This window comes from Macaca thibetana, chromosome 3 (assembly GCF_024542745.1).
Source record: "Macaca thibetana thibetana isolate TM-01 chromosome 3, ASM2454274v1, whole genome shotgun sequence".
Classification (NCBI taxonomy): Eukaryota; Metazoa; Chordata; class Mammalia; order Primates; family Cercopithecidae; genus Macaca; species Macaca thibetana.
In genome coordinates, this window is record NC_065580.1 from 1,011,520 (window position 1) to 1,037,005 (window position 25,486).

Sequence of the window (25,486 nt, forward strand, 5' to 3'; positions counted from 1 at the left end):
GGCCTCACCCCGTCATCTCGGGGCTCACACTCACGCTCTTCCCCTGCGTTCCCTGGATGCTTCCTTCAGGCTGGCTCCTGTGCAGGCGGATACTCCTTGTTGCCATCTGGTGGTGAGTACTGGGTTTTGGATGCAGCCAGGGTAGTTCTGCAGAGTCCAGCAAACGGGGGGACTCTGTCCCTGGCTCTTAAGGACATCCCCCTGCACTCCTGCGGGCTTCTCCACCACGTGCTTCTGGGGCCCAGCCTACCTGACTGCTCCTGCCACTCCTGCCATTCTTGCTGGTGGCCAGCCCATTGCAGGGCTACACTGCAGTTGCATTTCCTGAGTTCTCTGTTGACACAAACGGACAGATGACACAGTGTGAGCAGCTGGCAGGAGAGTGTGAGAGAGACAGGCAATGCTCACAGCTCAAAAAAGCTAAATTACAGACACTTATACTGTAACACCGTAGCTATCATCATGCAAACAGAGCATTTGATTGGAAAGGATCCTAGAAAATACTGAATTCAGTGGCCTCAGTTTAGGAAATGGAAGCACAGAGAAGTGAAGTGATTTGCCCAAGTTTGCATAGCAGGCCGGTGGCAAAGTGGAATGAGAATCTGCCCTCTTAGTGCCCCATTCAATGTATTTTTGTTCTTTCTGGATGAAGAAATCTCTTTAGCATTTATTGCAAGACGGGTTTGATGGTGATGAATTCGCTCAGTTTTTGTCTGGGAAAGTATTTATCTCTTCTTTGTATTTGAAGGGTAGCTTTGCTGGATACAGTATTCTTGGGTGACAGATGTTTCTTTTTTCCTTTCAAGACTTTGAAAATGTCATCCCATTTTCTCCTGGTCTGTATGGTTTCCATTGAGATGTCTGTTGACAGACAAATTGGAGCTCCTTTAGATGTTATTTGCTTCCTTTAGGGTCTTCTCTTTGTCCCTGATCTTTGACAGTTTATATTAAAAGCCTTAGGTGGTCGTATTTGGGTTGAATCTGGTGTTCTCTGACTTTCCTGAGTCTGGGTATCTATACCTTTCTCAAGTTTCAGAAAGTTTTCTGTTATTGTTTCTCTGAGCAAGTTTGGTACCTGTTGTTCTCACTCAGCTCCCTCTTGAACACCAGTAATTCTTGGATTCGGTGTTTTGAGGTAATTTTCTCTATCTTGTAGGTTGTTTTTCATTCTTTGTTCTTTTTCCTCCTCTGACTGTGTATTTTCAAACTGCTTGTCTTTGAGCTCACTGATTCTTTCTTCTGCTTAAGCCGCTCTGCTGTTGGCAGCTTGTCATGAATTTCCGCAGTTTGCTAAATGTATTTTTGTTTCAAGACTTCTGTCTGATTTTTAAAAACTATTTCAATCTTTTTGTTAACTTTCTGAATTGATTTCCTGGTGTTTTCTTGGGGATCACCGAGTTTCCTTAAGACTGCCATTCTGATTTCTTGATGAGAGCTCACAAATCGCTACTTTGTTGGGCCAGTTTCTTGGCTTTGTCCGTTTGGGAAGGCCATGGCCCATTTGCTGCTGTTTGGTCTGTTGATGTGTGTCTGTGTCTTGGCACTGAACGGTTATGTATTTATCCCATCTTCTCTGTCTGGGTGTTTTGTTTTTTTCTGGGATGTGTTTGCTTAGAGATTCTTTGTGATTTACCTGTGGAGTGTTTTTTTCTTGCTAGGTTGCAGCCTCCTTTTTGGCACTAGATGGCGCCTTAAGCCCAGGTTCAACTCAGCTCTGGTCACTGATAAAATTGCTGCCTGTCCTAAAGGGGATGTCCTATAATGTGGGAAGGCTGGGAGGGGACCTGGGGAGCACAGCTCCTGCAGCCTGGGGCTGCAAGTGGCCACTATGATTGAGTGCCTCCTTTGGCCGAGTTGCAGAGCAGAGTTTCCAGGGCTGGGGACGGTAGCCCCACCCCCGCCTTTGTCTCTGGCCATCCTCAGGGCTGTTTCTCCCGTCAGGCACTCAGGCCACTCCCCATGGGTTGAGGCAGGGAGAGGTCTCCTGCCAGGGCACCCAAGAGCGGGGCAAGCTGTTGTCCACTTTGATCTCACCTTTCTAAGTGTAGAAACTGTGTCAAGGGAAAATCTTCTGTGTAGTGGATGCCAGGCAGGTTGTGGGGAGGGGCATTGAGGATGTGGGGGTCTGGTTCTTCTGCTATCTGTCTGCTCGGGGATTTTCTATTCCTGGTGGCCCCGGGACCTGTCTCATCCTCATCTTTGGGTTCTCAGATGTTGCTGGTGACCATCTCAGCACTCCATGTTTGCTTTCAGGTTTCTGCTGGGGTGGTGAGCCGGCTTGCTCCTGTCCTGCTGTTTGGAACCAGAAACCCCATTCCAATTGTTGTTTACTCATTGTCCTTCAATAGAACTCAGAAGACAGCAGATGGTTTTAGGTGTGTATGACAAGTGTGGTCTTAGGCAAATGTAAAGTAAGCTTTCAGCCATAACGTCAACATTGTGCTTAGCAAGTGAATGTCCACTCAAAGCCCTGAGTGATGTGTCATCTTTTAACTCTGACCTTAACTTTTATTGTGTTGTTTTCTATTAAGGAAAACAGTGGGATGCTAGAGTACCCTGTCAGGGCCAAGAGTGAGGACCACGTCTGCATCATGGTGTTGGATGATGTGGTGTGAGGCAGGGGTGCTCCCGGTGGGCAGCATGGCTGGGGAGGACCTCAGTTTTCTCATTTGTAAAATGAAAGGTCCTGAGTGAAATACATGCTGCTGTTCTCTTCAACTCCTGATTTAAATTCTTGATTATTCTAAATACTAACAGGGTGTGATCTCTTGGCCTGCTGTTAGGAGACCCAGAATAGGAGTGAGTGTCTGGCCTGTTGGCCAAGCGTGGCCTGTCTGTAACTGGGTGGCCTGGCGCAGTCCCTGGTGTGGCAAAAGCAGCTGCCATGTCCCAGAAACAGAGTAACAGGCAGAGAGAGCCAGGCAGCCGCAGCTCAGAAAGGTTAATGTCTCCACTCGAAAATCTATTTCTGCTCTCACCTGAAACATTTAGATTCAAGGGATTGAAAGCTATATTTGGTAATACTAAAAGAGAGTTTTCTTTGCAGGGAATGGCTAAGAGCTTTGAGGCTCAGGTGTGATTTGTTTTTGTCAATCAATATTGTACTCAAGATTACCAATACCGGCCTATCCCAATTACGCCTCTCTGAAATGTGTGGGGCCCAGAGCCTTCTATTCCTAGCTGAATGATGCTTCTGCTGCCTGACCTTACCTTCAGGGGGCAATAAGAAGTTTAATACAGCCACGAATCGGCTGCAGCATGGCAGGGGCCTGACCCACCTCAGGGTCCAGCCATCATCACGGGAGGGTGAAGGAGCCATTCTAATGCATTTCTGGAAAATGCCCATTGAAGCTGATCCTTGGGTCCTGCAGTGTGTTTGTGTAAGTTTGCTCCAGGGTAGCTGGCCAGGGAGGGGAGCAGTCAGGAGGGGAGTGGTCAGGAGCAGAGTGGTCAGGAGGGGAGCTGGGCTGGGAGTGGGTTGTCAGGGAGGGGAGCAGACAGGAGGGGAGTGGTCAGGAGGGGAGCAGACAGGAGGGGAGCAGACAGGAGGGGAGCGGACAGGAGGGGAGCGGACAGGAGGGGAGTGGTCAGGAGGGGAGCGGAGAGGAGGGGAGCGGACAGAGGGGTACAGACAGAGGGGAGCGGACAGAGGGGAGCGGACAGGAGGGGAGCGGACAGGAGGGGAGCGGACAGGAGGGGAGCGGACAGGGGGAGCGGACAGGAGGGGAGCGGACAGGAGGGGAGCAGACAGAGGGGAGCGGAGAGGAGGGGAGCGGAGAGGAGGGGAGTGGAGAGGAGGGGAGCGGACAGGGGGAGCGGACAGGAGGGGAGCGGACAGGGGGAGCGGACAGGAGGGGAGCGGACAGGAGGGGAGCGGGCAGGAGGGGAGCGGACAGGGGTAGCGGACAGGAGGGGAGCGGACAGGAGGGGAGCGGACAGGAGGGAGGGGGAGCGGACAGGGGGGAGCGGACAGGAGGGGAGCGGACAGGGGGAGCGGACAGGAGGGGAGCGGACAGGGGGAGCGGACAGGAGGGGAGCGGACAGGAGGGGAGCGGGCAGGAGGGGAGCGGACAGGGGGAGCTGGGTTGGGAGTGGGTGGTCAGGGAGGGAGCACTGTGCACTTTCTTCTCAGCACTGCCTGTTCTGCTACCTTTGTAGTAACCAGCTCTTCTAATGGTCAGTGTTCGAGCCCCCGTGAATGAAAATGATTCTGTCCCTCAGAAGGCTCCTCCCGTGGGGCTGTGACTGGCTGTGGACTCGCCCGGCTGCCCGCATGCCAGGGCAGGTGTTCACGTGGAGTTGTTGAGTTGCGCTCTCTTGCCCTTGGGAAGGATAAGGCATTAATAAGGTCATATCTCCTGCCATTTCACTCATAGGTAACCATGTTTCGTGTAGTAAGAAACTCGGCTAAAGTGCCCTAATGTTTTAGCATTCCTTAAAAGGCCACTTACTTTCACAAATGGGAGTTTTGAGTGACTGTGTCGGCTGCTGTGTGAGCAACGAAGGAAAGCAGGTACAGTGTACGAGTCGCCCAGACAGCAGCAGGCCTGCAGGGAGCCCTGGGCTTAGACTGTGTGTCCGGCAACTAGGGACCCCAAAGGGACTCAGGGATGGGGCCCAACTGAGCCTGGCTCATGGGGTGCAGGAGGAGGGAGCTGAGGAATAGTGTGCACTGGCCAATGGTGACAGCAAGTGAGTCCCCCTCCTCAGCCCTCCTTCTGAAGGGGCAGAATCCCTGGGGGTGGGTGGAGGTGGTAGCACGAGTTCCTCCTGCACCTCACCCATGCCCTCGAGGTGGCTAGAGATGCCCTCGGTGAGGTCCTTCTGCCTCCCCCACAACAGCGTGATGCTGACACATCAACACCACATTCCCCAAGCTTTTCATTTCGTAATGGGATAACTGTGGGGTCTGGAAGGGGCTCAGGTGCGCCGTTCTCTGCAGGGATTTCCAGGCAGTTGACGGAACTGACACCTGAATGGGCCACGGCCCAGGTCTGCCGGAGTAGGATTTGGAAATGCTGGGAGAGACAATGTGGTAAACAGCATCTAGACTGGTTTGTATTCCAACGTTTTTTTCCCTTTTGGAAAATCAGGTTTTTTTTTCTGCCCTCTGCATTTTGTTGATAGGCAGCCTAGAATCCAGCTACTTGGTCCTTCTGTGCCTCAGTTTCCTCATCTGAACTGCTGGGTGAGGTGAGGTGAGGCACTGACCTGGCCGGTGATGAGCGACCAATCCACTGGGGGTGGATCCAGTGGCCAGCAGGAGGCAGGGGCTCTCCTGTCCCCGGGGCCCCTCAGGCCACAGCTCTGGCACCTTCGTCCCTGCACAGCCCGGCTCACGGGCAGCCCTGAGATCCAGTGGGGTAATGGGGACAAACGTGTTCTGGGACTCTACGTCACCATTTGTCTCCAGCTCCGTCACCCCCAGGAGTTTCAAAATTGTCGAAGACAAACTTGACGGGCAGATTCTGGTGCAGACGGCAGTCCAGACACCAGAGGCAGGCCCATACTCCGCATCTTCTGAGCAGCCTCTCCATCCCGCCCCGGTTTTATTCCAACCTCCCTGCACGTCCTGGGTGAAGCAGGTACCCTGTGCGTGTTTGCTGGGAACACGGACACCAGCCAGTCCTGCCCCTGCTGAGGAAAGAGCCGCCTGTTTCAGTGGAGATTGTTCCTGCCAGAGGGAGCGGAGATGGAAGTGCTGGCTGAGGTCGAGCATCTCTCCTCAGGCAGCGACTCCCAGGACCTCAGGGTCAGTGCTCGGTGGAGCCTCCATCTGTGGGGCTTTTGAGTAGCAATCAGATGAACAGGCCAGCGCCTTCTTTTTACCCACATCTTGGTGCAGATCCCATACATCCTGGGAGCCCTTCTGTTTCAGGATGATTGAGGGGAGACACAGGATGCTGTGATCCACTTTACTGAGCACCTTTTGCAGGAAGGAATCCGTGCTGTGTCCTGTGACCTAATCTGAAAAGGGGAGCACCTGAGTGCTAGCAACGCGCTGGTTCTTGGATGTCAGGAAGGGAGTGGGACCCATGTGGCCCTCGGGGCCCTCAGGAACCACCCAGGGGGCACAGTGACGTGGGCCATCCTCAGCACTGCCCTCAGGAACCACCCAGGGGTGCAGTGACATGGGCCATCCTCAGCACTGCCCTCAGGAACCACCCAGGGGTGCAGTGACATGGGCCATCCTCAGCACTGCCTCCTCCTGAGGAAGGGTGATGATGGAATCTGCCCAGGAGGCTCCAGGATGGCAGCTGGAATGAGTCAGTGGGGATTAGCATCATAGAACTGTTCACCTTTTGGGGGCAGGAGACACACTGATGGTCTCTTTGGGAAGTCTTGTGCTGTGGTGGTTAGGATTCAGGCCTGTGGCCATCACCATACCTCACAACTGAGCATGAAAACTGTGATGGAGGGAAGGACCCCAGGTGTTGGGGGCCTGGCCCAGCTCAGCACTCAGGTTTGCAAGTGACGGAAGCCAACACAGACCCATGTGGGGCATAGTGGACTGTGAATGGGGACCCCAGGGTGGCTCTGAGACTGTGAACGGGGACCCCAGGGTGGCTCTGAGACTGTGAACGGGGACCCCAGGGTGGCTCTGGGGCTGTGAAAGGGGGCCCCAGGGTGGCTCTGGGGCTGTGAATGGGGACCCCAGGGTGGCTTTGGCACAGTTGCCGGGATCTGCAGCATCTCCCAGCTGCTTTTGTCTCCAGTTTATCTCTCTTTGTGCGGTGCTGGGATGGCTGCTTGTCCACCTGTTCACCCCTGTTCACAGGGCTTAGCAACCAATCCGCGTGAAAAGAGAGAATCTTACACCAGAGAAAAGCATGAGGGAGGGGGCTGTGGTTTGGAATGGACCAGGGCCTGCACCTGGTACCAGTGCCTGGGCAGGGAATGGGATGTTCTTGTGGCTCCTGGGCTGCAAGGGAGCAGGTTTAGGGATTGACAACCCTCCTAGGATACCACAACAGCAGAGGGGAGCACCCGCCAGGAAGGGAAGGCCCTTGACAGGCAAATGCCACAACCTCCATGGTTCACTCAAGAAAGTGAGTGCTACCACTGAAAAAACGTGTGACTGCAATAAATAGGAATTAATTTAACCCAGATGGTGAAACTTGTACACTGAAAATTATGAGATGGTGAAAGAAATGGAAGACAAGACAAATAAATAGAAGGTATCCCATGTTCATGGACTGAAATAATTAATATTGTTAAAATGTCCATACTACCTAGAGCGATCTATAGATTCAATGCAAGCCCTCTCAAAATTCCAATGGCATTTGTTTTTTTACAGAAATAGAAAAGCAATCCTAAAATTCATATGGAACCACATAAAACCCTGAATAGCCAAGACAATCATGAGCCAAAGGAACGAAGCTGGAGGCATCACGCCACCTGATTTCAAAGTATACTGTGAAACTATCATAACCAAAACAACACGGTACTGACAACAACAAAACAAAACAAAATAGACAAATCAACTAATGGAACAGAGAGTCCAGAAATGAATCCATGCATTTGTGCCCACTTGATTTTTGACAAAAGTGGCAAGAACACATAATGGGAAAAGGACAGTGTCTTCAATAAATGGTGCCAGGAAAACCGGATATCCACATGCAGAAGAATGAAATTAGACCTTATCTCTCACCATATACAAAAATAAACTCAAAATGGATTAAAGACTTAAATTTAAGACCTGAAACTGTAAAACTACTAGAAGAAATCATAGGGCAAAAACTACATAACGTTATCCTGGGCAACAGTTTTTTTATTTGATCCCCAAAGCACAGGCAACAAAAGCAAAAATAAACAAATGGGATTATATAAAATACAAAGCTCTACATAGCAAACAAAACAGTTAGCAGAGTGCACAGACAATCTAAGGATTAGGAGAAAATATTTGCAAGCCGTACATCCAATAAAGGCTTAATATCCAAAATATATAAGCTCAAACAACTCAATAGCATGAAAATGAAAAACCCAATTAAAAGATGGGTAAAAAACCTGAGTAGACATTTCTCAAAAGAAGACATAAAAATGGCCAACAGATATATGAAAAGATGTTTAACCGTGCTAATCATTAGGGAAATGCAGATCAAAACCACAATGGGCTGTCACATCACACCTGTTAGAATGGCTCTCATTAAAAAGACAGCAAGTGTTGGTGAGGCAGTGGTGAAAAGGGAACTCTTGTACATTATCGGTGGGAATATAAATCAGTACAGTCATTGTGGGGAACTGTATGGAGGCCTCTCAGCTGAAACTACCATATCATCTAGCAATCCCACTATGAGGTCTTTATCCAAAGGAAGTAAAATCAGTATGTTGAAGAGAGATCTGCACCCTCATGTTTACTGCAGCACTGCCCATAATAGCCATGACAGAGCAACCTAAGCATCCATCGACAGATGGATGGATAAAGACACTATGGGATACTATTCAGTCTTAAAAAAAACAAGGAATTCTGTGATTTCCAACATCATGGATGGAACTGGAGAGCATTATGCTGAGTGAAATAAGCCAGGCACAGAAAGACAAATACTGCATGATCTTACTCATCTGTGGAACTGAAAACAATTGAACTCGTAGTAGCAGAGAGTAGCACTGAGGTCGTCAGAGGCCAGGGGTGGAGGAAATGGGGAGATGACAGTTGGAGAGCACAAAATCTCAGGAGCGATTTTTGAGTTCGATTGTACAGTGTGATGAAGATAATAGTAGACGATTGTACATCTCAAAACTGCTGAGAGAGCAAATTCCAAATGTTTTTACCACAAAAATGTTAAGTATTTGAGGTGATGGATATGTTAACTAGCCTGATTTAATTATTCCACATGGTATTCTAAATCATAACATTGCCTTGTACCTATTGATACGGTTTGGCTCTGTGTCCCCACCCAAATCTTATCTCGAATTGTCATCCCTACGTGTTGGGGAGGGACCTGGTGGGAGGCGACTGGATCATGGGGGTGGTTTCCGCCATGCTGTTCTCGTGATAGTGAGGGAGTTCTCATGAGAGCTGATGGTTTAAAAGTGTAGCACTCCCCTCACCCCCACTCCTTTTGCCACCTTGTGAAGAAGGTGCTTGCTTCTCCTTCGCCTTTTGCCATGACTAGTTTCTTGAGGCCTCCCCAGCCCTGTGGGACTGTGAGTCAATTAAATCTCTTTTCTTCATAAATTGCCTAGTCTTGGGCAGTTCTTTATAGCAGTGTGAAAATGGACACCCATAAATATATACAATTGTAAATTATAAAATGTGCGTGACCAAGTCATTTTGCTTCCTCAGCCTCAGTTTCCCCACCTGGGATGAGTGGACAGCATTGGAAAGCTCTGGGTGACTGCTGCTGCCACACCAGCTTTGGCCCAGCTCGTAGCTTCAGGAGGATTTTCCACGGGGGTGGGAGACCCTGTCTCCTTCTACCTGGGGCTTCCAAAGCCAGTGGCCTTTGCCTTTGTTCTTTCTCTTGCTCCACCCCCCTCGAAAATACAAGTCCTCCTGAGCCTCCAAAGCTTACTCTTCATAAAACCCTCTGTGGCCTCCTATAAGAACATGCCCTCTCCAGACAAAGCTCTGCTTACCAAAGTAGCTCACAACAAAACCCCAATGAAGACAAAAAACCTGTGTTCCCGTTGGCCGGGAGACAGCCTGTTAGGTTTTCTCTCCTTGTTAACGTCTAGTCACTCAGATGACTTCTCCAGGTTCAAGGCTCTGCTGGGAGGCGTGTTTATGCCGTCAGGGTTGAGCAGACAGAGGCTTAGACCATCAGATAGTCACGTGGGCTGTACGGGTCCTGCCAGGACTGCTCCCAGACAGCAGGGTCCACCCTCACAGAGGGAGCACTGGGGCCGTAGACATGACCATCACCCACATTTCGTCCTCCAGAATTTCTCCCACCCACTGCGGTCCTGGGTGCCCACACCATACTTTCCCTCCATGGCGTAACTGAGGCCTGGGGTCCAAGCTGTCTTCTGCCTAAAGCTCTGTTTTGGGCATCGTCCGTCAGCGTCTGGGTTCTCACCTCACACAGCACGATTCCCCTTACTGACAGGGTCGTGTGCAAACCAACAGGGAAGCAGTGATTTCCAGGGAAACAGCTGCATGAGCTGGTGCCCAATTTCTCATCAGAGGAGTGCCAGGGTCCCCTGAACCCCTCTCCTAAACCCACCGATGAAAGGTGCCGGAGTCTGTTCCTGCACATTCCAAATCAGAGCATCAATTCTGTCAGGACTGAGCTCGGGGACAGTGACCACCTCCAGCAACACAGCCTCACGTGTTCTTTCTTGGTGGGTTACGTGTGGGGCCTTTTTCATTATTACATCTCGTTTATTCTTGGGCTAGAAAAATCTGGTTTTCCATGTTTTATGCAATTCCAAATTCCTGTGTGTCATTTCAGCCCAGACTCCAGAGTTTCTTTTTTTTTTTTTTTATTTTTTATTTTTTGAGACGGAGTCTCGCTCTGTCGCCCAGGCCGGAGTGCAGTGGCCAGATCTCAGCTCACTGCAAGCTCCGCCTCCCGGGTTCACGCCATTCTCCTGCCTCAGCCTCCCAAGTAGCTGGGACTACAGGCGCCCGCCACCTCGCCCGGCTAGTTTTTTGTACTTTTCAGTAGAGACAGGGTTTCACCGTATTAACCAGGATGGTCTCGATCTCCTGACCTCGTGATTCGCCCGTCTCGGCCTCCCAAAGTGCCGGGATTACAGGCTTGAGCCACCGCGCCCGGCCCAGAGTTTCTTACATTAAATGCCGGTGAATATAATTAGCATTCAAGACCCGGTGCAAGGTGCTGCAAGTGTTCATTTTAACAGTCAATTATGGGTCGTCAGTTTGGTCGAGGAACTGCCTCTTCGGGAGGCCTAAACTTGAAACGGTCCCCGCTGCCTGTGACTGGGGCCAACGCTCCCCGTCGGACGGGGCTCCTAATGATGGCTCGGCCCCTCCCATGTTGCTTCTAGTTACTAAACAGCCTTGGTCCTGCTGAAGCCAGCTCTTCCCCAGCCTGGCCTGGCTTGGGGCCGGTGTGGGGTTGCTGGAGCTCCCCGGTCTGTGCCGTCCGGGGTCCCTCCTGGGGGAGGCCCTGCCCTTTGCTGCCGGTTGTCACGGCTTCTAAGGGCCCAGGTGCTGGCTCCTCGGCAGGGGGACATGTTGTGTTTTGGAAGGTGCTAGGGTCTGACCCGTTCGTGTGGGGGTCTGGGTGACACGTAAGAGGGGCTGTCTTTCCCTGAATGTGAATTTCTGGGCCTTATCTTGGGGTGTGGTGGTGTGAAGTGTGTGTTCATTGCTGTGTTGACTGGTCTTTGGGAGCTAAATTTAAACTCATCCTGATGCCTGGAAATGCAGTCTAGACCCTCCACGGAAGCTTTCGCCTGAGCTCGACTGTGGCTGTGATTCCACCAGGCGCAGCTGCGACAGCCTGTGTGCCACGAGGGTGGCTGCCCGAGCCTCTGTGCAGGCCCTGCTTGCAGGTGTCGGGTGTAAAATCAGAAGTGGGGCTGTTGGATCATCTGCTAATTCCATGTCGAATTTTTCCCGTGTGCTTTCCATGGCAACTGGACCACGCGACGTTCCTGCCCGTGGAGCACAAGGGCCTCAGTTTCTCCACGTTCTCACCCACACGCGTTATCTTTGGTTTTGTTGCGTTTTGTTTTCTGGTAGTAGATGTCCTGCTGAGTGGGCAGTGGGTCTCACCGTGGTTTTGATTTGCATTTCCCTGACGCTGGTGATGCTGGGCGCCTTCCCTGTGCTTTCAGCTGTTTCTACATCTTCTCTGGGGAAGCGTCTATTCAGGGCCTTTACCGGTTTTTAATCAGGTTGTTTTTGTTGTTGTTGTTGTTGTTGAGTCGTGGTTCTTTATGTATTTTGGATGCAAATCCCTTATCAGATAGATGAGGGCAAATCTTTCCCCATTCCCTGGCTGCCTTTTCATGCTGCTAATAGTGTCTTTTGATGCACAACAGTTTTAATTTTGATGGTTACATTCTTATTTATTTATTTTTTTTTGAGATGGAGTTTCACTCTTGTTGCCCAGGCTGGAGTGCAGTGGCGCGATCTCGGCTCATGGCAACCTCTGCTTCCCGTGTTCAAGCGATTCTTCTGCCTCAGCCTCCCGAGTAGCTGGGACTACAGGCGTGTGCCACCACGCCCGGCTAATTTTTTGTATTTTGAGTAGAGATGGGGTTTCTCTATGTTGGCCAGGTGAAGGTTACATTCTTTTATTTTATTCTGAATTGCTTTTTAAATTGTCCCCACCCCCACTTTTTAAAAAAACACCTATTTATCTTGACTTTACCTAGATTGCCAGTTTCTTAAGACCAGGATTCTCCTGTTCCCAGTCCTGCTCCCGATGGAGTGATGGTGATTTGTGCTTGGTACTGGCCACTCCGCCTCTGAGTCTGTTTACTGGGAGAAGTGAAGGTGGCTGAGCGGGGTGATGGTTCTTGTCCCTCTTCGTGGTGCTCAGCCATAAGCTGAGCATTTGGGGATGAACCTACGAGGTCGTAGCCAGCAGCACCTGGCCTGAGCTGAGTGACTTGCCGCTCTGTGGTTCTCTGCTTCCATCAGGGTGAGCTCCCAGCTGGGGCAGGTGGCCCAGAATCAGTGGTTCCACACAGCGGATCATTCCTGGCTCATTCCCACAGCAGGTGCTCAGCCCTCTGTCTAGAGATGCTGCCTCTTCTGCAGAGAGCACTGGGCGGCACATGGTGTCCAGCCACAGGCCACGTTCGGGGACTGGGGAGGAACATGGAGGCCGCTGACTCTCCCGTTTCTGGATCACACCAAGTGGTTGCTCTTGCGGGGCACCCATGGGGGAGAATGACTCACCTGTGGTGCTTAAGTCCATGCAGAGCTGGTCACTGGGATGTGCCGGCTGAAAAGAACCCAGTGCTTGTCCACCCTGCCTTTCTCCTTCCCTTTTCAAGCCCCCAAGGACTTAATTTTTTCTGGATCTTGGCTCAAGTGACCACAGTGATGAGGTTTCCTGAGCTCCTGGTGGTCTGGAATGGTCCATCCTGTTTCCTTAACTCCCTCATGGATGCTAAGTGTCAGTCAGACTTTTCTGCAGCTACCCATTCCCGTGTGGGCTCCAGCAAGGTACCCAACCTCTCTGGGCTCTAGTTTCTGAATATGGAATGGGGACCATGACAGTTTATGGTACTAAGGGTTATAAGGATTAGCTGAGTTGACTCTGTGAGTGTGAGTGACGTCTGCAGGTGTCGGGTCTTATGGTGAATGTGTGAGTGTGAGTGACGTCTGCGGGCATCAGGTCTTACAGTGAGAGTGAGTGTGAGTGACGTCTGCGGGCGTCGGGTCTTATGGTGAGAGTGTGACTGTGAGTGACGTCTGCAGGCGTCGGCTCCTGTGGTGAGTGTGTGAGTGTGAGTGACGTCTGCGGGCGTCGGCTCCTATAGTGAGAGTGTGGGTGTGAGTGACGTCTGCGGGCGTCGGCTCCTGTGGTGAGTGTGTGAGTGTGAGTGACGTCTGCGGGCGTCGGCTCCTGTGGTGAGTGTGTGAGTGTGAGTGACGTCTGCGGGCGTCGGCTCCTATAGTGAGAGTGTGGGTGTGAGTGACATCTGCGAGCGGCGGGTCTTATGGTGAGAGTGTGACTGTGAGTGACGTCTGTGAGCGTCGGCTCCTGTGGTGAGTGTGTGAGTGTGAGTGACGTCTCGGGCGTCGGGTCTTATGGTGAGAGTGTGACTGTGAGTGACATCTGCGAGCGGCGGGTCTTATGGTGAGAGTGTGACTGTGAGTGACGTCTGTGGGCGTTGGGTCTTACGGTGAGAGTGAGTGTGAGTGACGTCTGCAGGTATTGGCTCTTATGTGAGAGTCTGTGAGTGACATCTGCGGGCATCGGCTCCTGTGTTGAGTGTGTGGGTGACGTCTGCAGGCATTGGCTCTGATGTTGAGAGTTGCCATACAAGGACCTGAGGATCTGATGAGTTGGTTGCAGAATCGGACACTCTGCCAGTCACTCCATGTAACTATGATGACCGCATTTTCTCAGTCAAATGCTGGCACCCACAATCGAAAGTGAAAATGAGGGCTCCGTAGAGGACAGCCTAGAGCAGTGAAGTGGGACCATGTGGACAGATCTTGGGGTGCGACTCCCAGGCCGACTTTGAGCAAATTCCTTAACCTCTCTGTGCCTTAATTTCCACATGGTGTAAATGGGATAATAATACGCAGTGTTGTAGTCCATGAAGGCTGCTCAAAGTGCCACCTCCTGGGGGGCTTAGGAACAGCAGACATTGATTTCTCACAGTTCTGGAGGCTGGAAGCCAAGGTCAGGGCCCCAGCAAGGTTGATGTCTGGTGTCTGGCGAGGCCCTTCCTGGCTCATCCATGGTGCCTCCTCACGTGTCCTCATGTGGCCGGAGGGCGAGCAGTCCTTGGGGCCTCTGTAAGGGTGCTGATCCACCACGAGGCTCCACCTCCCTGCCTCTCAGCCGTCCGCCTGCTAACACCAGCACCCGGGGCTGGTTTTAGCACACAGCCTGTTGCACAGAGGAGCCGCCTCATGCACTTGGGGTGGGGGCTTAAAGCATCCTTAGAAGTAAAATGCTGGGAAGTGCTGGGCGTGCCGGTGCTCAGTGAGGGAGGCATGACTGGCTGTGTTCTTGGCACTGTCTTCACTGTCCTCCCCTCGTAGCCTGCTCCTCACCTCCTGGAAGGACCATCCACCTGCCACACCGCCCCCTGCCCCACCCAGCCAGCGTGTGCCTGGGCTCCTCAGTACTGCAGGCTGACGCCCTCAGACACCTGTGGCTTCTGTAGTGACCTCCCCTGGGGCAGTGGGCTGTGTGCCGCTGGTTTTACCGTCCCAGGCCTCACTGGGATCCCTGGGTGGTGGGAGGAACGGAGGCCCCGCTTGTCGCACAGGGAAGCTGGTATCTCCTGGATTTACCGTCCCAGGCCTCACTGGGATCCCTGGGTGGTGGGAGGAACGGAGGCCCCGCTTGTCGCACAGGGAAGCTGGTCTCTCCTGGATTTACCGTCCCAGGCCTCACTGGGATCCCTGGGTGGTGGGAGGAACGGAGGCCCCGCTTGTCGCACAGGGAAGCTGGTCTCTCCTGGATTTACCGTCCCAGGCCTCACTGGGATCCCTGGGTGGTGGGAGGAACGGAGGCCCCGCTTGTCGCACAGGGAAGCTGGTATCTCCGGACAGTGAGACTCCTGCTGTGAGTGCAGGTGCTGCCCGGGCGCGGGGCTCCTCCCCAGGCAGAGCCTTACGCTGCTCTGCAGATGCACAGGCTGTGCTGGCCGCTCCCAGGCACTGTCGCTCTGTCCCCTGCCTTCTGCTGCCTGTCAGTGGCTGCTCTGAACTGTACCAAATCCTTGAAAATGAAGGAATTTCCAGCGAAATAGGGTCTCGGCTTATCTTTGGGTTTCATTAAGAGCTAAGCCGCTCAGACTCCACGGCAGTCCTGCCATGGACGCAGCCCACAGATCCGACGGCCTCTGAAATCTGGCCTGGGCGTGTGGCAAGCCAGAGCCTGTTTCCTTGGACCTCAGAAACCATTGCTGTCTCTCAGGATTCACCTTTGGCCTCCTGGGATTTTTGCAGCAGTTTTGACTGTGTGCCGTGACAGCAGCTTCTACTCCCTGAGAACAGCAGCCCTTTCACAGCTTCCTTGCAGAAATGTATGTGGCGGGGGCTTGATCAGTTCAGATAAAGGCCTTCTTCTCCCTCTGGAGAATTCCTTTCAACAGGATTCTGAGCTGTCATTAGTTCTCCTTTCTCCAAAAATAGCGGGGGAGATTTTATTCTTGTCGCCACACCCCTGGGGACCTGATGGAGCAGTGGGCTCCCCCGTCTGTGGTGCTGCTGTGCGAAGCCCCGTGGGACCGAGGGAACCCTGGCAATGCTGCCAGCTCCCTGTAGGGAGGGACCTTCAGAGGCAGCTCCAGCGTCCCAGGGCACCGGGATTTACAGATCGAAGGTGCTTTGGCAGTGTCAGCTTCCCTGTGCGACAGTGGGAGAGGGCCAGGGTCCTGAGGGACCCCAGAAGGGGAGGCAGGAAAGAATCAAAGAGTGACCTGGTCTGGTACAGCAGGACACCTGGAGCAGCCGTCCCAGGCTGGTGAGGGTCCTTCTGGTATTCTGAGTGTGAGTGAGTAGCGAGTGTGTGTATGAGAGCATGTACATGTGTGAGCATGTGAGAACATATAGTGTGTGCATGTGCATGTGTGTGAGAATGTGTGTGAGAACGTGTACATGTGTGAATGTGTGCATGTGAGAATGTGTATGTGTGTGCATGTGAGAACGTGTGCATGTGTGTGCATGACAATGTGTACGTGTGTGCATGTGTGAGAACGTGTGCATGTATGCATGTGAAAATGTGTGAACGTGCATATGAGAATGTGCGTGTGTGAGAACATGTGCATGTGAGAATGTGTGCATGTGAGAATGTGTGTGCATGTGCATCTGAAAACGTGCATGTGTGCATGTGAGAATGTGCATGTGTGTGCATGTGAGAATGTGTGAGCATGTGCATGTGTGTGAGAATGTGTGCATGTGACAATGTGTATGTGCATGTGTGTGAAAATGTGTGCATGTGAGAATGTGCACGTGTGTGGGAATGTGTGCATCTGGGAGCATGTGTGAGGGTGTGTGTATATGTGAGAATGTGTGCATTGTGTGGTTGTGTGTCTGCATACTTGTGTGTGTATGCATACATTGTGCATGGTGTGAATGTGTGTCTGTGTATATGGTTGCTTCTGCATTGTGCACCTACGTGTACAAGTGTGCATTAATTCTCCTGTTGTACTGGGCAGCAGTGTCTTGTCTCTTGGCTCCTCACTGGCCGACTGAGTCTGCCACCGGCATCTTCAGGCCTGAGTCAGAGCAGGGCTCCTGAGCCATGTCTTCGATGAAGAACCGGCATTGCAGGGAGGCAGCCACGAGGGGTCACTGGTGCTGCTCGGTCCTCACTGGCCTCCCGGGTGACCGCAGCCTCTGGGCCTCGCCTTGTTTGGATGCAGGGAGGGAGTGAGTGACAGACCAGCTTGAAGAAACACAACAGGGTGCCATTGTTTCATCAGAGGCCGCTGCGCTCCCTCCCTGGCTGTCGGACACAGGAGCTGTGGCGGGTATAGCCTGTGGGGCCCTAGATGTGACACGGTTCTCCCTGGAAAGCGCGCCCTGAGCCCTGCAATGTTGCTGTTTCTAGGCTCTGGGTTCAGTGCCCGAGACATCCCCGGAGGCCCTGTTCTCCTCCTGGGCTTCCCCGGTGTGTTCCCAGGGAGCTGCATGACACTGACCGCCCATTGCTTTTGTCTGGGCAGGGTCATCTGGCAGCCAGATGAGCGGATGCGTTTGGTGTTTACTGTGGACAGTATTCTGCAAACCTGAGTGTGTGTCTCAGCGATGGCTTTGTGACAGTTCTAGAAACAGTTGCGGTCCCTGCCCAGCCCTGGAACGTGCTTGTGCTTGCTCCGCCGGGCTCTGCCTGCCCCGTGGTTTGGCGTGTCTCTCGCCTGCCTTTCTGGTTGGAAGACAGCCTCCAACGCCTCTCATCTGCGAAGGCTTCACGATTGGGGTGCCTTTTCTGCCCATTCCTTCTTGCTCACAATTCAAGAACTTTGTTCTGATAGTTTCCAGGGATCTGAGACAAATCAGTTTTTACGTGCCTTAGTATACTGTTTACACAAACGATTGAATAGGTGTATGCGTTGCCGTTATTTCAAACAGTGCCCTAAGCTAATTGCCTCACTTTGAAATACGAAATTAAGTGATCATATTGTATTCGTTAATTTCCAAGTCCTGTTATATTTCCATAAATAAGAGATATTTTAAAAAAGACATATAAGTAAAAGTAGGTCAAGATATTAGCAAAAGGGGAACAGAAGATGGTTAGTTCACTGGAATCTGTGCCATAGGAGCCTGCAAGCAAGTGTCCTGCCCATGAGCTGGTCATGCTCACGGTGTTTGGTGGAAGGAAGGTGCTCCTGGCTGTGGGGCCTGGGGGACCCTCTGTGGATCTCTGTGGAGAATTGTGGGGTAACACAGTGAGCGACATTTCTCAGCACATGCACAGTGAGAGTCTCTGGGCCATTTCTCCTAGGATGTCCTCTAGGGCAGGCCTGGACGTGTCACTCAAGATGTCACTGAGCGCAGGCCTGGGCATGTCACCTAAGCAAAGTGTGGCACGAGCACTTTGCTCACGGGGGATCAAAGCCACCTGGTTCACCCCACAGCTTTCTGGTGCTCTGATCTGATGGTTCTGGGCCATTGCTGTGGGTGTCCCGAGAGAGGAGGCTCAGCATCTCCAAGCATCCGGACCCCCTGGGGGCACCCTGGACAGCAGAGCCCACCCTTCCTCTGAAGACAGAGGTCCACTAGGATCGCCTGCTTCACGTGTGGAACTGGGGATGGAAATGCCAGGGGTCACTCGGCCCTCTGAGCCCAAGCAGAGAGAGTAAGGGAAGGGGTGGAGGCACACGGCCACCTGAGAACTTCCGAGCCTCGCAACGGCCCCTCTAGGGAGCCCCCACTGCCAGCCCCTTTGGTCCGCAGTGAGTCTTTCATCCAAGTGAGTCACTCCCAGGGGGTGACGACTTCTAAATCTGTGTGAGATTTCAACAAATGAGGCTTCTAGCTGATGGTCTTAAACACTTCCACCGACATCTCCGTTTTCTTTTAGACAAATGGGAAAACACCAGTTATAGTCATTCACTAACATCCTTTTAATCCACACTGGGTGCAAGGCACTGTACCAGATGCTGTGGTGGCGTGAAGAGGCTGCAGCTGTGACCCCTGCCTTCTGGGAACTCACGGTGCCACCAGGGAGAGGGGGGTCCTGCGGGGCGGTAGAGGTGAGGGGGGTCCTGGGGCGGTAGAGGTGAGGTGCTGTCTTGTTCATGTGGAGACTGTGAGCGTATGCGTGTGGGTGTGTGAGTTTGTGCATGTGCGCTTGTGTACACCTGTATATGAGTTAGTGTGGGTGTGTGCGTGTGTGTGCGTTTGCACATGTGTGAGTGTGCATGTGCTCCTGTGTGTGTTTGCACAAACAAGTGCATGCAAATGAGTGTGCACACCTGTGTGTGCGTATATGTTGGAATGTTCACATGGGTGCATACAAGTGTGAGTGTGTGTATGTGAGTGTCCTGTGCATGGGAGAAGTGTGTGAAAATGTGTGTGTTGGTGCATGCAGGTATGAATGTGCATATGTGCACCACGTACACACACATGTGGTGTAAGTGGAGGGATGTACGCAGCCCCACAGACTCAGAATAGAAGCGGGCTGGAAGCTTAGTCCTGGAGGAGGCCCGCGCTAGGCCTGGGTTAGTGTTTTGGGGACAGTGACACTGTGAATGAAATTACTTTGGCCTGTGGGAACAGTGCTCCAAGGATCACTGGTTAAAACAAATGACCAAGATAAATGAGCTCTTTTTCTTATTTCTCCAAAAATCCAACAACAGAAAATGCTCAATATTTTCTCTTTCAAACGGAAGAAACTGACCACCCAATTCTAGACTATTGTTAATAAAAATGTCTCTAAGCAAAACTTTTGCTCCTCAGACTTTTGTGTCCATTGTCCTGGGCCCTGTTCATCCACCGCTCTGCATCCTGGACGTTCCTTCTCTCACTGTCTTTAGCACTGTCCATGCTGGTCCCAGAGGCAGTGGGGTCCAGCCTTCTGTCTGCACAGTGAAGGGGGCTGCATCCTAGAACTCTGGGGATGTCAGGCCCCCCGGTTCACTGAGTCCCTGAGATCGGAGTTCCAGGCCAGGCAGAGTTCCTGTCAGGGGACACCTGCCATGTCTCGCCTCTCCCAGCCAGGGCAGCAAGAAGCCTTCGTTTCTGTTTCAGAAAAAGACTCATTCTACAGAACGTCTCCCAGAATATTCCCCTCCCCCACGAGCCTGTCTGTGCATGGGCTCGGTAGCGTGTGGAAGGGCCTGATTGCTGCTGCTGGCAGAAGGATGCGTGTCGACCTGAGGTTTGCCCTGTAAATGGCTCCAGGCTATCCAGGTCTCTGGTCTCCACGACCACCATCCTCACTTAGCCACGATCCCCTGGGTGGGGCTGCTCCGTTCACCCGCCATGGGTTCCTGGCAATCTCCAGCCCTTGCCAGGGAGATCTGTTTTAAAATGCAGACCCATTCAAGAGCCTGCCCTGCCTGGAACACCACCCAAGTGGAGGCGGCCTCCTCCAGCTCCTGGGATGAAGGCCACTGCCTCTGATTCCCGCAGGCTCTGCACGATCTGCTTCACTGGCTTGACCCGCTTGGTGCCCTCTCCTGCCTGATCCAGAACTGTAAGGCCTTGTCGCCACTGCCCACTGGGGCTGACGAGGGCCGGGTGCTGCCATGCACAGAGTTGCTCCCTCCCCGCTGCCCACCTGGGCTGGGTGCTGCCATGGATGGAACTGATCCTTAGCCTGGAGTGTCCTCGATGTCCTCAGGCCGGCTGCTGTTCGTTCTCTGACTGCTGGATGAGGTCAGCACCCTCTGTCAGGTTCTCTCGTGCCCTTTTTTGCAGCCTGTCCACAATCATAACTGAACCATCAGTGGTGAACATCTGTTGCCCCAGGATCCTGGAAGCTCTGATGTATGGAGCCTGCAGTGTCTGCTTTTTCTGTGTGCGTGTCTCCCGGCTGTCCTGGCCTGGCCATGCAAGCGGGATGCAGGGCAGAGCTGTGCCTTTCCTGGGACGAGGGTGTGGGGCGGAGGCAGCCGAGCAGCAGGCATGGCACTGACCCGCTCCCGGAACAGGAAGGGGCTTTGCAAGGCGCAGGCAATGCTGGGGACAGAAATGACGAGCTGCGTTGACAAGAGCACCCAACGCTGCAGGGAAGACAGAGGAGAAGGCGTGAAGCCGTCATTGAGGAGTGCCTAAGGGTTAGGCTTCCACGCAGAGGCACGGGCAGTGTCTGTTTGTCGGAAGGGTTGATGATGTTGGACTAGCGGCATCCTTGGGCATGCACAGTAAGTTTGGCAGTTAAGCATGTTAGTGGCTGTGCACATGTGCATGTGTGAGTTAGGAGCTGTGCACGTGTTTCTTTTTTTTTTTTTTTTTTTTTTTGAGACGGAGTCTCGCTCTGTCGCCCAGGCTGGAGTGCAGTGGCGCGATCTCGGCTCACTGCAAGCTCCGCCTCCCGGGTTCACGCCATTCTCCTGCCTCAGCCTCCCGAGTAGCTGGGACTACAGGCGCCCGCCACCTCGCCTGGCTAGTTTTTTGTATTTTTAGTAGAGATGGGGTTTCACCGTGTTAGCCAGGATGGTCTCGATCTCCTGACCTCGTGATCCGCCCGCCTCGGCCTCCCAAAGTGCTGGGATTACAGGCGTGAGCCACCGTGCCTGGCACGCACGTGTTTCTGTATAAGAATTCACACATACACATATATTTGCACACATGAGTGTTTTGATGGTGGCAGTAGCTGAGGACGGGTGGACAGGGAGCCCACAGTTTTCACAGGCAAACCCGTTCTCCTCTCCCATGATTTTCAGACAGCTCCCAATGTGAACTCAGTGGTGAGCTTTGGAACCAAGGTCGTGCAGGGAATGCACATTCTGGACAAAAAGCAGGGCCCTGGTTCTGAGAGTCTCATAGACAGGCTCCATCACCCAAGGCCTCCTGCCTCCACTGCTGCTGTGGCGATGTGCTTCCAGCTGGGAGCTCGGCACGGCCTGCAGGACCGCAGAGCTGGACGGGTCAGTCTGGGCTTCGATGATGGGGTTATGTTGATGGGGTACAGGGCCATGGTGCAGGAAACACAGTCAGTAGAAGACAGTTCATGAGGGGACCCCGAGCCAGGTCAGATCCCAGGTAGGGTCTTGGCTGCGTCCCAAGAATACGAAGGCAGGAGTCCTGCAGAGGACGGGGCCTGAGGGTTAGGGGCTCTGGGTAGTTTCCAGGGTGATTAAATGGTCAGCGGTGAGGCGACTTCAGTGTGCCACTTCCCGAGATTGTTTCGGAGGCTGCGCCCCACGTCTGAGATGGGGGAGTTCAGCCTGGACTGGTGGGAGCTTTGGTTCTCTGGCTCCAGCACCTCTGCTGTGTGGATCACCCCTGGCGTCCCGATTCTGGAGTCTCATCACTCCTGATGCTTTCCTGATTGAGATTTCACTTTCCAGTCCTTTTTTCTAGTATGTTCATAGAGACCTTTTGGGGTCCTGCCTTTTAGCCAAGTGACCCAGAAGAACAAAGCAAGACTTTCAAAATTCTGGCCACATAAAAATCAGTTCTATCAAATGTATTTAGGAATTTCCTTAATGTTCTATTTCACTACTAGGCTGTATCCATATTTGGGGGAAGCCAGTACCCTAAAAATCAAGCAGGGTAGCAGTGAGCCTGGGCATGATCTGTGGGAGCTTCTGGGCTCCTTCCTTCTGGTCACAATCATCTTCAACAACCCTTATTGCTGAGTATTTACTGGAATGAAGGACACCTGTATCATGAAGTTCTTTAAATATGGAGATAAGGTTGAATTTCATTGTTGAAAAATGCATTGGGTGAAAAATCATGAGATACCGATATGCACCTAAGAGAGCAGCCAAACACCAGAACATCTACACCACCAAGAGCTGCTGAGGACGCGGGCGACGGGGACACCGCGGCTGCTGGGAGTGAGGACGCGGGCGACGGGGACACCGCGGCTGCTGGGAGTGAGGACGCGGGCGACGGGGACGCCATCGTGGCTGCTGGGAGTGAGGACACGGGCGACGGGGACGCCACCGCGGCCGCTGGGAGTGAAAAATGGCGCAGTCACTGTTATGCTGATTGTCACTGTGGCGAGGACGTGGGCGACGGGAGGCTGTGTGTGTGTGTGTGAGGGAGGCTGTGTGTGTGAGGGAGGCTGTGTGCGTGTGTGATGCTGTGTGTGAAGGAGGATGTGTGTGTATGAGTGGCTGTGTGTGTGTGGGAGGCTGTGTGTGTGTGAGGGAGGCTGTGTGTGTGAGGGAGGCTGTGTGCGTGAGTGATGCTGTGTGTGAGGGAGGATGTGTGTGTATGAGTGGCTGTGTGTGTGTGGGAGGCTGTGTGTGTGTGAGGGAGGCTGTGTGTGCGTGTGTGAGAGGCTGTGTGTGTGTGACGCTGTGCGAGGGAGGATGTGTGTGTATGAGGGGCTGTGTGTGTGGGAGGCTGTGTGTGAGGGAGGCTGTGTGTACGTGTGGGAGGCTGTGTGTGTGAGGGAGGCTGTGTGTGTGTGTACGTGTGTGAGGATGCATGGAAAATATCCGTACTTTCCACTCAATTTTGCGGTAATCTAAACTGTTCTAAAAATAAAGCCTATTAACAATGCACTGGGGATGGTATCTGTGTCTATCGCATTCAGCACAGGGATAGTCTAAGGCAAAGAGAATCAATGGTTAATTTATATCAACTGTCAAGTAGTTAAAATTATTAGCCAAAACTGATTTTAAAAGCACAAACATTATGCATTATATTCTATATATTCTAAACACATGTTTAAAAGACAGTTTTCAAGAAAATGTAATATATATTATTCTGAAAATATACTTGTGACATTGTATGAAAAACAAAATTTAAAGAATGAGGCTGTTATGCTTGAGAAGTGGTTTGCCTGGAACGTTCCAAAAGTGATACAAATTGTCCTGGGCCATTTTTCTTTATGAAAAGCTGAGCGATTTCATGAGCTTGCTTGGGAAAGGGATTCCCAGCCGCATGTTGGGAAGCTTTGGCTGCTCTCAGATGTGCTTCTCTTATAGTTGGTACCAAATTGCCAAGTCCTGTGTGCAGACACCCGGAGTGGCCGAGTGGGGCCAGGACCAGCCACGCTCTGCCATGCCCTATGCCCTGAGCTGGCCACGCGTCCATCCCAGGGGTGCGTTTTCCAATGTGCACAAGAGGCCGGGAGAGCTGCGGGCAGCCGGGCACCGTCGTTGCTCTAGGGCCGCCCAAGAGCGCCTTCCTTCTGGGGCTGGGGAGCGCAGCTCGCGGGCACTGCTGCTGAGTGGAGCCCTGGGCTTCTGAGCCTCCTGTGGCCTCAGGGATCGGAAGACGCTGCCGGCCCTGGCCTAAGGTTAGGTGATCACTGACTTGGGCCCTGCCTGGGGGTCCAGGAACCTGGTTTTTGGTGCTTTCCACCTGTGGCTCACTCCCTCCTCTGTGGCCCCGAGGCCTAGGCGAGTTTTCGGCATTGTGAGCCCGGGGTCTGGGTCATCTCAACGTGCCCTCCAGTTCCTGCCTTTCTATGTTCAAGATATTTCCATTTGAAACGTAGAGTACAAATATCAGGTATGTTTGAAGTCATTCCTTCTTTTCCCTCTTTGCCCCTTTCTCCCTCCTCCCCCTCTTCCCACTCCTGCTTGCACTGGAAGGCAAAGGAGCGGCGTTCCCGCCGTGTGGTGCGGCCCGTCCATCACGGACGGTGGGGGGGCCGGGCGCTGCAGGCGTGTCCCCGGGAGCCCTCTGCCTGTGTGTGGCCTCGCAGGGGCTTCGGTCCTGCTCTCACACGGGAGGCAGCACGGCCGGGCTGCGCGGAGGGAAACCGCGCGGGCCTGGCGTCTCCTCCTCGCCATTGTGCGCCGCCCGCGCAGCTGCCAGGCTGCCTCCCGGATTCTTTGGGCTTTGCAAAGTCCCATAGAAACCCGCAAGACGCTTGCAATACTGGAGGTTATTTTCTGCTAATCACCCGGCCCCGTGTCGTGAGCATATATGTAATATCAGACCAGCAATTACCGCGTCAGCCTGGCCCTGGGCGAATGTGTTTCTGCTAATTACACTTGTTGCATTTGAATGGCTTTCTTCAGCCAAGCTGCACGGCGAAACCGTAGTGAACAATGAAACAGACCATTTCCCCTTCCGCCCGGCCTGGAGCTGCAGATGGCCGCCCTGTGTGGAAGCAGTAGTGCCTGAATTAATCTTTTGTGTGCACCAAAGAAGGTAATTTGAATGTTTGAAACCCCACAGGAAGCTTGTCTCAAAGTGAACAATTCGCCAAATAAAGACTAATTAGGGCCTAAATTAATTAGAAGGTGTGGTTGGAAAGGATGTTGATGAGCAGAGTCTGCCATTTCAGACAAATGGAATTGAGCTAAATAAATTAGTCCCATTAGTCCCACGTCGTTCGCCAGCCTCGCGCCTCTCCTGCGCCGCGGAAAGCAGCCGGGGAAGCCGCCCTGGCCTCCCACGCAGCCCGGGAGAGACTCTGCCGAACCTTGGAGCGCCTACAAATTAATATTTGTATTTCCTGGGTTTTCTGTATTCTTCTGGAAAACTGGCCTGGAATGTTATTGACTTTATTTTTTTGTTGTCACTGAGTTGTCAGAAGCAAGTTTTACATAAACAATGTGAAGTTACATAAAAGGAGGGTTGGGGGGTATGGAGGAAAGCGGAGTGAAAACATCGCAGCCACGCTGGACTTTCTCTCCACTTTGGCATTTGTGTTTTCCGGGATGCTCGGTTTTTATTTCACAAACCAGCACATTCCGGGCGCTCCCGGGTCCTAACTCCCCTCTGGCGCCCCGCGCCCCAAAACCTCACGGCGGCAGGTGATGAGAACGCATTGCAAGGATGTGTGTGACC

General features: G+C 52.7%; 2 protein-coding genes across 2 annotated transcripts in view; one reads left to right on the plus strand and one right to left on the minus strand.

Moving 5' to 3' along the window:
- Positions 1-25,486, minus strand: part of DYNC2I1 (dynein 2 intermediate chain 1) — an 850,736-nt gene that overhangs the window by 602,821 nt on the left and 222,429 nt on the right.
- PTPRN2 (protein tyrosine phosphatase receptor type N2) overlaps positions 1-25,486 on the plus strand; it is a 1,007,974-nt gene that overhangs the window by 233,573 nt on the left and 748,915 nt on the right. The gene's annotated exons all lie outside the window — the stretch shown is intronic.